This window comes from Lepisma saccharinum, chromosome 16 (assembly GCF_977018435.1).
Source record: "Lepisma saccharinum chromosome 16, izLepSacc3.1, whole genome shotgun sequence".
NCBI classification, from domain to species: Eukaryota; Metazoa; Arthropoda; class Insecta; order Zygentoma; family Lepismatidae; genus Lepisma; species Lepisma saccharinum.
The window spans coordinates 2687464-2702889 of NC_139244.1; the positions used below are offsets into that span (position 1 = coordinate 2687464).

At 37.9% G+C, this 15426-nt stretch overlaps 2 non-coding genes across 2 annotated transcripts in view; both read left to right on the forward strand.

Annotated features, from left to right (window-relative positions):
* Positions 1–72, forward strand: part of TRNAS-AGA (transfer RNA serine (anticodon AGA)) — an 82-nt gene extending 10 nt beyond the window's left edge. Inside the window, exon 1 of the tRNA in view lies at positions 1–72. This exon is cut by the window's left edge and continues 10 nt beyond it. This is a non-coding gene — a tRNA (tRNA-Ser).
* Positions 73–144: 72 nt separating this feature from the next.
* Positions 145–226, forward strand: TRNAS-AGA (transfer RNA serine (anticodon AGA)). The gene has a single exon. It is a non-coding gene; the product is annotated as a tRNA-Ser (tRNA).
* Positions 227–15426: the final 15200 nt, after the last annotated feature.

Here is a 15426-nt window from a genome sequence, read left to right on the forward strand (position 1 = left end):
CCGAGTGGTTAAGGCGTCTGACTAGAAATCAGATTCCCTTTGGGAGCGTAGGTTCGAATCCTACCGACTGCGTTTCCTCTCTTTTTGTTCATTAGGATACCAACGCAGTGAACAGCACGAGCGCCAAGGAAAGAGAAGCCATAAGCAGTCGTGGCCGAGTGGTTAAGGCGTTTGACTAGAAATCAGATTCCCTCTGGGAGCGTAGGTTCGAATCCTACCGACTGCGTTTCCTCTCTTTTTGTTCATTAGGAAACCAACGCAGTGAACAGCACGAGCGCCAAGGAAAGAGAAGCCATAAGCAGTCGTGGCCTAGTGGTTAAGGCGTCTGACGAGGTTGGCAAGAGGATCCACTTTTACCCATCCACACACCCTCTCTCATTCTTACTGTAGCTTACCTATTTTACAAGAATACTGGAATCTGAGTTCGTCGCGGTGTTCAAACTCAAAGACTGACGCCTGAATTGCCGTGGTGCACGACAGGAAACAAAGTAACGAGATATGTCAACATTAGCTATGAATTGGCTATTCATGTTCGTGAATTAAATGCTGTATGTTGTAACCAATTACATTTTCAACGAGCCGACAAGAGCTAAAGAGGAGTGGAACCAAAACTGCCCTAACAAAGTACATAAGAAGCAAGGAAACGAGGTTTCGAAGCATACACTTTGTGGACGTATTCTTCACGCGCCATTGAAGGTGAGAGCTAGTAATGAAAATTAAAACACTAATCTGGTTGGTAACATCCTCTTGGGTGAGAACTAAGTCAATTCCTAAGGAAGAGAGGAGACGACTTTGACTTTGAAAGATGCAAGGGAAATCCTGGGAAAATTAGCCATTTGAAGAACTATCTCTCTGCTACAGAGTCTAAAACCTTCTCTAGTCCACACAGCTATCGTTAAGTTTACATCACCGCCATGATGTCACCTAGAAAGGCATCCCGCGTACTTGCGCCTTAATAACCCAATTGGAACGATAACATCACCTTAGCGAAAAGGCCCCTTAACATAGCGCACCGTTGAGGGAAAAAATTCAAATTTGCAATAACCCGTAGGCAGTAGCTCTCGCGAGACAAGGCCTGCCTGTTGAGGATTCTCTTTTCCGCATGTTTCCATAAACATTGTCGTGCTACTCATTCCTAGCTGCTCATTCTCCTCACGATGACGGGCGACCACAGGCTCCAAACACTGGTCGAAATCTCAGGAAAAAAATGTAAGCTTCCAGGCAGGAGCCTCGAACCTGAGCACGTCCCGTACAACGAAGACGGAAGTTTGACCCATTCGACCGCACGGCCACTGTGGAGGACACAATATATAATGACAAATGTAAATATTAGCTCGGTATTCACCTCCCATGTGCTAACGTTTTAGCCAAGGAAAATTTCCAGTGCGCCACATATTCAAAAACTAAATATGCTGACCAAGGCAGAAATTTATTTTATTATAAAACATAAACTAAACGTAACGTTTCAACCTTCTAACAAGATCTTCTTCAGACTCTGTACCAAGTACAAATGTAATCAGGTACACAACAGGACGATATATATACACAAAAATACTCCCCTCCAGACTATTAGAAATTAGTTCTGGAACAATCTAGCAGGTGGCTTTCCCTTGTCAACTGCAATTATAATTATATCAATTTCTGCCTTGCTCATATTTAGTTTTTATATCATGGAAACAAGGCTTAATGGTGTTACACATATTCAAATATTCATTTCGATAAAAGCAATTCCCATTACTTGTTGCTGTTGAAGCATATTAAAATTCGATCTCGAGAGGAAACAGCGCAGTGATTCCAAAATGTAATAACCGTAATGATCACACTTCCAAAAGACACCAACACATTGCATTGCTTTCCAAACATGACGAAAATATCGTACCGAAACACATAAAAGCGTTCAAATGCATAAAATTTAATCGCAAGGGAACATCACACCAACAAGTAAACCCTTCTCAATACCCTTCAGTTGGGGTGCTGGCTGCACGCTCTCATGGTCACGATGTCTTGCTTTTTTTTTTTCAAATTTATGTAATTCTATTTTCGTCGAGCTCTCTGACAGACTGTACCATACTAGTGACGTATGTTTTTTGTTACGTTAACAAAAATATAATAAACAACTTCTTTCCAACCCACTGTTATAACTTACATATAAATAAGATAGCTCGTTACTCATTTTCAATTTGGGCAAAATATAACATATTAATTTGAACTACCTCTCTTCTGACAACATAAAAACGTAGAAATTTCAATAATTCGGAATTTTAAAATAATAATAATAAAAAAGAAGAAGCCATTTGTTGCAATTTTTGACTGATTTTCTTTGCATAAATTACGTTACGTTCCTTTAACAAAACAAAACAAAAATAATTGAAAACTACTTTATAGTATTCTTCTATAACCATGTCAAGTCACGTGAAACTGGGACAGACCCCTTCATAGTAATTTTAGGATCAACGTGCACAGTACTTATGGGTTTATTTATTTATTTATTTATTTGAACACAACCAGACGAATGCCCAATTACAGCGTTCTACATTTTCTACTTTGAATTAGTAAGTTCACATGATTTCATGACAAGAAACATTTTTGAACTTGCAGAAATCTAAACATAAAACATATCAACGTTAAAGCAAATGTACACAATAGAAAGTATAATAATATAAAAATAAATAATATTAATAATAATACAAGTTAGATTGAAAAGAGTAACATAAAATATCAGACTATTCTGTATAAAAATAGCCCTAATCAATAAAATATTTCAAATATTACCAATGTACGCACAACGTATTATCTTTACACTCAATATTTCAGATCTGAACAAGCATGTACAAAACAAAATATAAAGAGGTACTAACATAATAGAAGTGTATAGTTATCCAATTTTGTTATTAAATTTTACACACTTCGTTATGGGAAAAATGTTAAATTTAGAAATAATCATAATCTTTATTCATCCGTTGACCCATTTTTTCATGGGTATGGATTTCGTCAGATACATATAATATAAGCTGTGGTATACAAGCTATTACAGTATAAGAACAAAAGATTTTTACATGCTGCACATAAGTGATAAAGAAGTTTAAATAAATTGTACGTACTTACATTCACAATATTTAAAACAATGATAAGCATATATACTTATATATGTACTGTATATAGTACATGCATGATTTTTTTTAAATTCTATGTTTTTCCTTCTATGATATTATTGAATTTCCTTGTATACTTGATATTTGTACCCAGTCTAATTTATAGTTCAATAATGTCATACAGAGCTCTGTCTGTGAGGTATATTTTTATTAGTTGCAATTTTTTCTTTAAGGGAGTGGTAATTTTTAGCCAGGGGGGGAGGTTGTTGTGGAATTTTAAACCTGAAGAATGGGGTGATCTGTCTGTCAGAGTTAATCTATTAGTCTGGATATGGAAGTTTTGTCCTTGTCTTATATTATGTCCATGAATTTCTTCGTTTCTAAATTGTGTCTTGTCATTAGGTACATAGAGGTTATATTTGTAAACATACAGCGAGTATACAGTCATAATTTCGTTTTCGCAAAAGGCAATTCTGCATGTGTATCTGGATGGTATCTTGCCCTTTTCTGTAGTGTAAACACTCTTTTTGTATGTACGTGAGCTGCTCCTCCCCAAGCTGTGATAAAATATTCTAAGTGAGGATAAATAAGATCATCATAAATACTCATATCGATTTTCTTGATATTATATTGTGAAAGAATTTTCCATAGATTAAGATTTTTGGTGAGTTTATCACAGATATAGTCAGTATGCCCAATTTAAATTATCATCAGTGATCAATCCTAGAAATTTTACATGGTTAGCATAGTCTAGTTCAATTTCATCTAAGTAAATCGTCAAGTTATCAAAGTTCTTAAAGTTGCCAGGGTTAAAAATCATGAAATTTGCTATTTGATGGTTTATATTTAGGCTAATAGTGTTTATGTACTAAGTTATTTGATTAATTGAGATGTAAGTTTGGATTTCTAATCAACAACAGTAATTTGTGCGGCGTGGGGAGGAGGATAATGTTATCCCCAATGGGGGTGAACATTAACCTTTTTTGTCAAGTATACTTCAAGGATAATATGATAATAATAACCCGTGGCTCTACAGCCCGTAAGGGCCTTGGCCTATCTCCCGACTGCCAGTCCCACAATCCTACCTACAATACTTCAAGGATACTTGGGTCTATTGGATGGCGGGAATTCCTGTCGTCAAACCTTGTTCTAGCTGCTGAATTTACCCGTGTAGTACAAGACAAGATGGCGTCTACGAATTGGGTTTTCCCGTTCCCATATCCTCTCAATTCCATGTTAAGTCGAGCTTTTCAAAATGCTTGGAAAAAACTATTCATTATCTTTTTATAGTCGCTCTTCTTTCTTCCCCAGTTACCTCTTCCTCTTCAAAAGAGTGCCACCTGCGAAAAACCTTTATGACCGTTGGACGAAGGAATTCAAACAAGATCCACCTTCCATCTTTGGTTAGCGGCGGTTGGTGGCGAGAGCATTTCATCTGTCAGCCGTGGACCACCCCCTGAATGGAAGTGTCAGAAGGACGACCAACAAAGGGCCAAGGTTGTTCAAGGCTGCATTCCCCAACACCCACCACCTCGCAAATTCCTCGGATCAAACCACAAGATGGCGGTCAAGCCATTCCTGCTTCTTCTTCAAAAGGTATGTCGAGATCAATTCTGATTCATCGCCTTTCAGAGGATTTTTATTTACTTAGTGAACCCAGCAGGCTTATCATGATCTTAGCTCGTGTCGGCTTACGTGGCGGATTCATTTGCACGACGCCAGGAGTCCCGGGTTCGAATCCCAGCCAGGACATGAGTGTCCCTTCATGAATTTCATGTCATCAATCACTCATACTTATCTTCGCGATTTGCCAAAAGTGGCAGAAAAGCGAAATAAAATAAATACATTCTTAGTTCGTTGTTCATCTTTGGCACAAACATGGTCGTAACTTGGGGTCTAATTTAGAGAGAACACACTCGAAAATCTTCACATCTCGTAAAAATAGCGTTCAGGATTATTTGCTGAATTGAAGTTCACTGAACATTCACTGAAGCTAAGTTACATGAATAAATATAAATATAAACATAACGCAAGTAGAAAATATACTGAAATGAGTAGGACTCGAAAGTTGTTGACCTAAAAAATCTATAGAATGACCTTAAAATTATTTTAAAATGACATAAAAATAACTTTCATTCTTAAAATGAATGCTAAGTTTTGTTCATAAATTACAACAGAGTAGTTGAATAATTAGATAAAACCCGTTGTTTGGTTATTGAAGATTAGGCACACACAGGAGTTGTACTACGTAGAAATTTTCAGCGAAATATGCAGGCTCGACCAGGAAAAATCAGACGAAGCCAGGCCGGTTCGGTAGCTCAGTGGTTAGAGCAATGGCACGGTATGCCAGAGTCCTGGGTTCGAGGGGTTCGAGTCCTGGTCAAGCCTGCATTTTTCGCTGAAAATGTCTCCATTGTTTGGTGTTTAAACTACTGAAGCAAAGGGAAAAAAGCAATTATGTGCTAATATTGTTTTATTTATTTTTACTTCAAGGTTTCTCTGTGTAAGTCATTCACCTCTATGGATGCGAAACTTGCTCCCTTACATTGAAAGAGGAACATAATTTGAGAGTATTTGAAAATAAGGTCCTTAGGAAAATATTTGGACCTAAAAGGGATTAGGAGACAGGTGAGTGGAGAAGGTTACATAATTTAAAACTACATAATTTGTATTCATGTCCAGATATTATTAGAATGATTAAATCAAGAAGACTTAGGTGGGCAGGCCATGTGGCACGAATGGGATAGGAAAGAATAGTTTACAGGATTCTTGTTGGGAAACCTGATGGTAAGTTAGTTAGTTAAGTCATTTACCTCCTTTCAGAGTGCGCCTTGTACGATACAGTAGTCGGTCACCATCTATGTTTCGCGTACATCACATTATTATTATTATTATTATTATTTTTATTGTGACTAAAACACAAGATTTAAGCGACTATAGTGGCCAGCAAGGGAACCTCAATGTAAGCTTCATTCAAAGTATTTTAAGTGCTGGAAGAAAAAAAAATGTACCACAATAAATTATTTAATCCATTGCCAAACTTTCAGTTAAAAATAATATTGTGCATTTCCGTTGACAGTATTGCTAACTTGCATGTCAGGGAATTAAAATTCATAAATTATTCTAGCAAATGCATTTAAAATTCACGAAACATCAGGTGAGAAGAAAAATAAACCTCACAAAATGAAGAAAAGACTAAAAAAATACTGAAAAATGACCTAAATGCCAAAATGGTCCAAAAATGCCAAGAAATGCAAAATGAAAACAATACAAGACGGACTCACATCAGGTTTTTGCATCGTTTTCAAGGCTCAGAAAACAAGATGATTTTTCATCAACTTCCGAGCCCTGATAATGAGATTAAGATTTACCAGGGGCGCGTCAAATATCTGAACGCTCAGCGAGCAAAGTGATCGCTCAACTACTTGATGGCCAAATAGGCGTTGCTCCGCGAGCTCTGTTCACTTGATCGCTGAGCGAACTTGAACTCGCCAAAGGTTTGAGCCACAGAATATAGCGTTTTTGTGTTTCGATCTCGTGAGGCAAAGGGAAAGAAGAAGAAAACTGAGTTAGGATGGCGCGCTGGCCGCTAATAAGGAAATGTTTATGAGGAACGTCTTACGATATAGAGTAATTACAGAGGAAGTTTTGTAACCGAAGGTAACATATATATTCCAGTTTATGTAATTATATTAAAATGAAAGTGTTGTTTATTCCGAATACACACCGTAGTTTTGGAAAGTTGTGCCAGGGTGTGAAAATGAAAATTTCGACAGTTTTGTGTCTCCACATCAACTACTTCCATAATTAACACCTTTTCAAACTGAAATCTTGTCCACTTGATGCAACCCCATTGATCACAGATTATTGAAATGTACTGATATTTTCATCAATGAGCACACGCCGTCAAGTAACTGATCTGTCTGCCCATAGAACCAAAATCTTGCTCAGCGTGCATCGCACAGATACTTGAGCCCAAGAGGCTACGGCCCAGGGGATACTAGCGTACGCAGTTTTTTTCGGGAGGGGAGGGGGGGCTGGAATTGTAAAGGCGTTAGCTGCTTTCTTAAGGGTGGTATACACAATAGATATTTAGTATATCAAGAACTTTCTACCCTCAAAAATGGCAATGAGGGGTGTAATTTTAAGGGTGGTTTGCATTTACCACTACAGTTTTACCGAGTTCTTCACTGCTTTTATTTGAAAATGTTGACTTTCTCAAAATTTCGGAGGGGCTGTAGTCCCTTGAGGGCCTCACCCGGATCGCCTCACAGGGAACTGGATTTCCAGTTAGTTGGAGCTGAACTGGCTACCTGACCGGAAGTGATGGCTGCTTGACTGGTTTTGAGGAATTGCAACTAGCTTTCCTCGACTGGATTCTATGAAACAGCCAATCAGAGCGAAGTTTGGCAATGTGAAGATAATCTGTGAGTTTGCCGAAGGATTTTTTTTTTGTCTGTGGTTTCCGAGTGTTGGTTTGTTTTCTTCGCTTTAACAGCGATTATGTGTCGTGTTCAGTTCATTAATTATTTATATTCAGGTATTTATGCAAAGCGATGAGATTTATACGTAACAAATATGATTAGCCGATAATGAATGTTCGATATTTTTAGTGGATTTTTTTTTTTTATGAACGAATCCTACGAATCTCGTGTATGAATATGCATACCCGAGTTTGTTAAAAAGCTTGTTCAGTACGCATTCATTACCATACTTTCGTTCGAGCCAATTTCTAGTCCATACTATTCTTTTTTTAAAAAAATAATTAATACAGCAGTAGTTCTCGTACAACGTTCTTCAAAATGCTCGTCCATCTTTTTATCATGTCTGCTCTGCGCACTGTTTTATGGGAACAAAAGTATACCGACAAGTACGATAACAAGTATCGCGTGAGACAAAAACTAGCAGATGGGTAGCCAGTCCAGCGCCAACTAGGACGTCCTACTGGAAATCCAGTCCCGTGTAATTCGGGCTTAAAGCCCCTATCACACGGAACTGGATTTCTAGTAGGAATGCCCTACTTGGCGCTGAACTAACTTTCTAGGTAGCAATCATGGCCGCCTGGCTGACTGCTTGACTGGTTTGGAGGAATAGGACATGTTCTCAGTAGCGTACGCAGGATTTCGTCAAGGGGGGGGTTATTTCTAAAACTTTCTCCAAATTCACATTACCTTTGATTTATTATACTTTAATTAAATAATAATAATCACAATTAATTAATAATACTTATAATTAATTAATTAGCTGAATTACTACTAATAATACTACTAATACCACTACTACTATTATGTAGTAGAGATATACATAAATATACCATTTATGAAAACAATAGAAAGAAATTACTTTCTAATCATTCAATTTTTATCAAATCCTGGGAGCATTTTTTTGTTTTTGTTTTTGTCTGGTCAACGAGGTGAGACATTTTAAGGGTGAAGAAAATCCATAAAACAAGAAAATATATTAAAATAAATTGAAATAATTAAAGTATGGAACTCATCCAAGAAGCTGCGGTGGTCTGGTCGGTACAGCATCTGACAATCACGCGGGAGATCCGGATTCGATTCCCGAAATTGGTTGGAATTTTTCCGGCTTCTTCCCCGCATAAATGTCGTCGATAATTCACATCTGGATTGTCTCACTGTTCTTACCAACAAAACATTTTACAATAGTTAAGCTTATTGTCGTTTGAATAATTGTCTAGTCAACAAGGTCAGACATTTTAAAGAGAGACATTCAAACGTGCTGCGGTAAATAATACAATGGGAAGGCAGACTGGTGACTGTATTCTTGTCCGCCTAGCCTTTGTCTATACATTAGCCTCTAACAACGAACTAAGAACTTTCTTTAGTTAATTCTCATTGTTCACACACAAAAAAAATACATGTTCGTTGAACACTGGCGTACGTAGAGGCATGGTCGATGGTTAGAGGCATATACTTTTGGTAAATAAAAAAGCAAAATTTCAGTATAAAAACAGTCAATTTCGGGTTCAAAAGCTGTAAATGAAATGAAATTTCGCTGTTAAAGCGGTGAAAAAGCGGTATATAAAATTACATTTTGGTTTTAAAAATGTGAATATAATCGCACTATTACACAAAATAAACATATCCCTTCTAATAGCACATTAAATCATTACCAGAATATTAAGTTTATTCCTGTATAAAGGAGTCCATTTTTGTTTCTCAAATATTTACAGCAAAATTAATCAATTTTCCTTGAATTGCATAACACACAGGATACTTCAGACTTCAGAAAGTGTCGCGTCGGTATATAAACGGTAAATTTCGTGGTTAAGAGTCTATTTCGCATTTTGCAGTTCATTTCGCATCATTTCGAGACAGAACAGGGTAGGAAAATGCACCTCACACCTTTCAGAAACCTTAAAAATTAACATTGCAATGTGTTATTTCAATTTCGTTTTCTTTTTGTCAAAAACGAAATATGCATGCCTCTACCGATGATGCTACAGCCCCTACCAAAATTTTGAGAAAATCAGAATTTTCAAATAAAAATCCCTTAAGAACTTTAAAAAATCAAAATGTGTAAATACGAAACCTCTTTTAAAGTGAGTCCCGATTACCATTTTTGTCTTTGAATACAATTTTAATAGACTGAAAAGCTCCAAAAATACGAAATATTTTATTATGCATCCTGCCCTCCAAAACGAAGCCATGTGTTATCCACATTTACTATTCCGCCACCTCCCCCCCAAAAAAACTGCGTACGCCAGAGTATTGAACATTGTTGCAACTGAAATACAAAACATTTTATTTCTCTTTTAAATCATAGTTACCCTCATATTTCACTTTCAAGAACTTGTGCTTATTTTAAAGGCATCACTCTGAAAGACGCGTGTGCTTGGAATGCTGTGCTTTTCTCCATACTACATGGAAATAATAATTCAAATTATTATTATTATTATTATTAGTGTAGTAGTAGTAGTAGTAGTAGTAGTAGTAGTAGTAGTAGTAGTAGATGTAGTAATAGTAGTAGTAGTAGATGTAGTAATAGTATTGTCCCAGATCTTTGACTGTGGTAAATTGGCCATTTAATTTTTTTTTGCACAGCATTTTTCATTATATTTCACAAGCTCAAGGGGGGGTTTAAACCCCGTAGCCCCCCCTTGCGTACGCCACTGCATGTTCTAATTGCTACTTGCTTTCCTCGACTGGATTCTGTGGAACAGCCAATCAGAGCAAAGTTTCGCCATGTGAAGATAATCTGTGAGTGTGCAGAGGAGCGTTTTTGTCTGTGGTTTCCGAGTGTTACTCCAGCAATGTATAACGTATACAGCATGAAAGTCGCGTTGAGTTACACCATCTATGCTGAGTGCACGGTGTTTACATTTGAAAGAACTGAAATATTCTTCCATACGTGTACAGTAAACGTTGTAAAGTATGTATTTAAGCAGCGCCATTGTTTTGTACCTAATGACGTTTTATACGAAACGTTATTCCTCTCGGTTGAATAGTTATCGGTTTTTAAAAATGTGAAGTGATGCATTGTTTACATCTCACGCGGCCGCCATTACAACTTCCCTCGCATGGGAACAAAGGTCTATCGACAAGTACGATAAGTATCGTGTGAGGCGGAAACTAGCAAATTGGTAGCCAGTCCAGCGCCAACTAGGGCATACCTACTGGAAATCCAGTTCCGTGTGATGCGGCCAAGATGTTGGCTGGTCCAGTGCAGGCCGTTCAAGATCAAGAATACCAGTTTTGGTTCAAGATGCATGTTTTGGCGGGAAAGGATTAGTTGGCGTGAGAACGTTGCAGTAAAGTTCGATTGACACGTAATCCCCAGAGGACGACGCTTTCTTTCTTCTCTCCTGCGTGGGTGGGTAAACGACCCACTCCAGGAAAACGTCTTTCTGCTGCCGCATATTTTTTTTCTTTCTCTTTGTTTCTCGTTCCGTTGGTAGCGAGGGCTGCCCCAGGCCCTCTCTCACTCAGCTCACCTTGAGGCTCCATCAGTCACGACTCAACCTTGAGGGATCGCCACACACCTTAAAACAGGGTTGCCAGGCAAACAACTTCTTTGTGCAGTGCGATACAAATGTTTCCTTTATTCAGGCCCGTAGTCAGAATTTTATTTGCGGTGTAGAAGCCCTGAAGATGATTAATATTTCTCAATAAGTAAAATAAGGAAGTAAAAATAATTATAACTATACACTATTTAAATTATATATTTGTAGACTTCAGCCCCCCCCCCCTAGCCTTCTCCCGGCTACGTGCTTGCCTTTGCTTGAGAAGCATGCTTATTCCAAGCGTAGTCGTTAGATCTAAACCTCAATTGATTTGGTTTAATCTACCTCGCTTTTCTACCACTTTTGGGTAATCTCAAGATGATGAATGTTCATAAGATGAAATGGGTGAAGAGACAATCCTACAGTCCATACGCCAAAGCCTCGTCAGTATGCAAAATGCAGTACAGGGAATAGAGGTTGACATGTGGGTGCCTTGAGAAAGGGTAACCAGTGTTGCCACATGAAGGGAAATTTCCCTTTTGCAGGGAAATTTGGACCGAATATTTTAGCCAAAAGGGAAAAGGGAATTTTGATGAAAAACATCACAATTTCAGGGAAATTTTAAGACATTTGAATGTACATTATTAAAGTTTGTTAAGTTCCAGTTTCATGTACACATTTTTGTTTTATGTTTTTGTTCCTTCTTAGTTTTGCTCCCTTTATATTTCTGTTAAGTTTATTGTACGTCGATTTTATGTACCTTCGGGTTATAGTGACGATGAAGATTAATGATTAAATGGATTCTTGACCATGATTCAAACCTGGGACGTCTGGCCAGGAAGCGATGAAACTGTCATGTATGTGACAAATTTAACATTTTTTATTCATACGAACATGGAGTACTGCTTCCACCACCACCACTAATAATAATAATAATTATAGGTATTGCTGCTACTACTACTACTACTGCTGCTGCTGTACTACTAATACTACTACTGCTACTTCTTATTATTTATTATGATTTACTTAGGTGGAGGGAAAAACTGGTCCAAAAAGGGAAATTTTGCCCCTTGGAAAGGGAAATTGTGCCCTCATATTGTGGCAACACTGAGGGTAACCCTTTATACCACTTTTTGCTTTGGAATTTCATTTTGGCTGGTATGCAAATTTGTGTATGTGTTACTAACAGTTCTAAGAACCTTAGAACATTGATTCTAACTTAGGTCATTAATTTTGATTTGATTTTGGTTTGCTTTATTTTACTTCGCCCTTTGCGCCACTTTTGGCTAATTTCCGAAGATGGAGATGAGTGATGATGATATGATGAAATTGATGAATGGACACTCGCAAACATCCACGCCCAGGCCGGGATTCTAGCCTGGGACCCCTGGCGTCGTAGCAGGATTTGCTAACCACTCCGCCACGGTGGACCGGCAACTTACGTCATTAAATCTTATAACTAGACCTCGGATTTTTATTTTATTTTTTTAAAAAAATTGCTTTTTATTTCCTAAAGTAGGCTCCAAAAATTCTAAAATAGGTTCTACAGATCCGAAAATAGGTTCTTAAAATCTTACATTAGGCTCGAAAAATCCTGAAATAGGTTCCAAAAAGCTTAAAATGGTTTAAAATTTCTGAAACAATTGTAAAAAACAAAAATTCAAAAGGACCGTAAGGAATTTTAATAGATATATTTACGCGTGTAACACCCAAATATTAATTATCTAACCAAATTTTCATTCGAATGCATCATTTTCAAAATTATTCACAAATTATTATAACACAAAATGTATTATGACATACATGTAAATACTTGTACTGTTAGAGAAACTTACTTGTTGATATGTATAATGAATTAGGTATGTACGCTCACTTTTCTGTGTAACTATTAAAATTTCCATTTTCTGTTATACAAATGTTGCATCTACTTATTAGTATGAAAATTGTATCAGAAGTAAGAGAAACGCCGATGCTACTGCCATCTGTAGTCAATGTTTGCATTGATTTTCCAACACAGTGTTCTGGCAACCCTTGTTTTAGGGAACCAGGAAGTTGGATGTTCCAGTATTTACTCATTTCGATGCCTTTGTTCGATTTTACTGTTGACGACAAAGAGTCAGTTGGGAATTAATGTAGCAAGGGATGATGAGGGGGAAATCGCACCATAATGAACATTTGGTTTTTCCGACAATAAATTGGTTCTTTGCACACAGTTAACGACAAGAGCCAATACTTTTTTTTTGTTCCTGGTGATCTCTCTCTCCCTTTCTCTTCTACTTCTTTCTTCTTTCTCTTCACTATGTCCTTGTCTCAATCTTTTCTTACAAATTTATCTTTCTCTTTCTCTCTGTTTTTCTCTCTTGCTATTCACTCTCTTTCTCTCTTCTTTCACTCTCTCTTTTATTCTCTTGCTCGGTTTTCTCTTTCTCTGTCATACTCTATTTGTCTTTTCTGTTTTTCTACTCTTTCTCTTTTCCTATCTTCCTTTTCTCTTTTACTCTCTATTTTCTATATCATGCTCTCTTATTCTCAGCCTTCCCTCTTATTTTATATTATATTTCTCATTCTCTTATTCTCTTTCTCATACTCTCTTATTCTCAGCATTCTCTCTTATTGTCTATTCTCTTTCTCATGTTATCATTCTCTCAGCTTTTCTCTCTTATTCTTTTTCTCATGCTCTCTTACATCTCAGCTTTCTCTCTCTCTCTCTCTCTCTCTCTCTCTTTCTCTGTCTCTCTCTCTCTCTCTTACTCTCTCTCTCTCTCTTACTCTCTCTCTCTCTTACTCTGTCTCTCTCTCTAACTTACTCTGTCTCTCTCTCTCTCTCTTACTCTCTCTCTCTCTTACTCTGTCTCTCTCTCTCTAACTTACTCTGTCTCTCTCTCTCTCTTACTCTGTCTCTCTCTCTCTTTCTCTCTCTCTCTCTCTCTCTCTCTCTCTCTCTCTCTCTATGTGTTTATGATTATCTCCCACTCTTCATCTATCTTTATCTTACGTCCTTTTCTTTCCCTTCAAGTGGACAGCAACTTTTCTTTCCCTTCTTTCTATTTTCTTTCTTCCTCTCTCTCTCAACATTCTATCTCATGTTCTCTCTTGTATCTCTCATCTTCTCTATCACTTTCCTCTTTTTCTTTCTTCCTCTTCCCCTCTATCTTAACTTTCTAACACACACAGAAAGAAAGAAGGGGGGATTAGTCAGTACTTCATACCATAATCTGTCGTGTGCTCATTGTTTCACTCTAAAATTCCACCCATCTAAACCCGTATTCATTTTCTCCTTGTATTCTCTCTCCAATCTCCCATTCTCTTTCTTCCTTTCTCCATTTGCTTCTCTTGTATTTTCCATTTCTCTCCACATGTCATACTTCCTTGTTTCCTTGTCTTGTTCTTTGTGACGAATATAAACACTTTGTTAGGCAAGAATATTACACTTTCGACCATTGAGGTGGCGATTGTCCCCATTGCCCCTCCCATGGAACCGAGACCGAGTGTTCCTCGTGAAATAACCAAATAGTGCGAGGCTATTTGTTTCAACTTCTTAAAGAACAACTCTTGTTTAATAAAGAAGTTTCGTTGTACTCGTAACGACATAGCTTGGGGGAAGAGGGGGCAGAAAAAACGTAAATTCCCCCTGCATGAGTAATCGAATGGGATTATTCGCTTGAGAGCAAGCGCTCTTCAATTGTTCCCAGAGTGGGAGGAAGGAATTCCATTCATTCGAAATCCGCCTGGGGGCACTTCGCAACAGGAACAGTGGCGCCAACTGGTTGCGATAGGTGCTAACAATGATTGGACAAGATCTGAAGGAGTGGAGGATTCACAAATACCTTTTATCAGGATTTGCGTGTGGAGTTGCAACCAAGATATTTACTTGCAGATGTGTTCGTTTTGCGAAAGCCCGGTACATTTTGCCTTGTCAATAAAACTAAAACTTCATAACGCAACAGCCCTTCACGGGCTAGCGCCTGTCAAAGCAGCTTTTTCATTGGGTGACGGGTCGTCAACGCATCCAGTCCCTTCGCCGCTGTTTTCTGGCTTTCGAGACCGGAGCTAGCTACTTCTTTTGAAGTAGCTTCCCAATTGTTCTCACGACATTGCGACAACGCCGAAATTTTTGGGGCTTCACCGAGAATCGAACCAGGGACGGTTCGCACCGAAGGTGAGAGCACTATCATTTATAACACTATAAAAGAAAACCCCAAAGCGGTAGATTGTCCTCTCATTCGCTTTCTCTGTCTCCTCAAATCAGTTTTTACTCAATATTCTCAATTTTTCACGTTCAGGACAAACACAAACGTCCTGGTCTTACCCAGGATTCGAACCCGGGACCACTGGCATCGCAGCGCGCTGTTCTGACCCCTCTGCCAC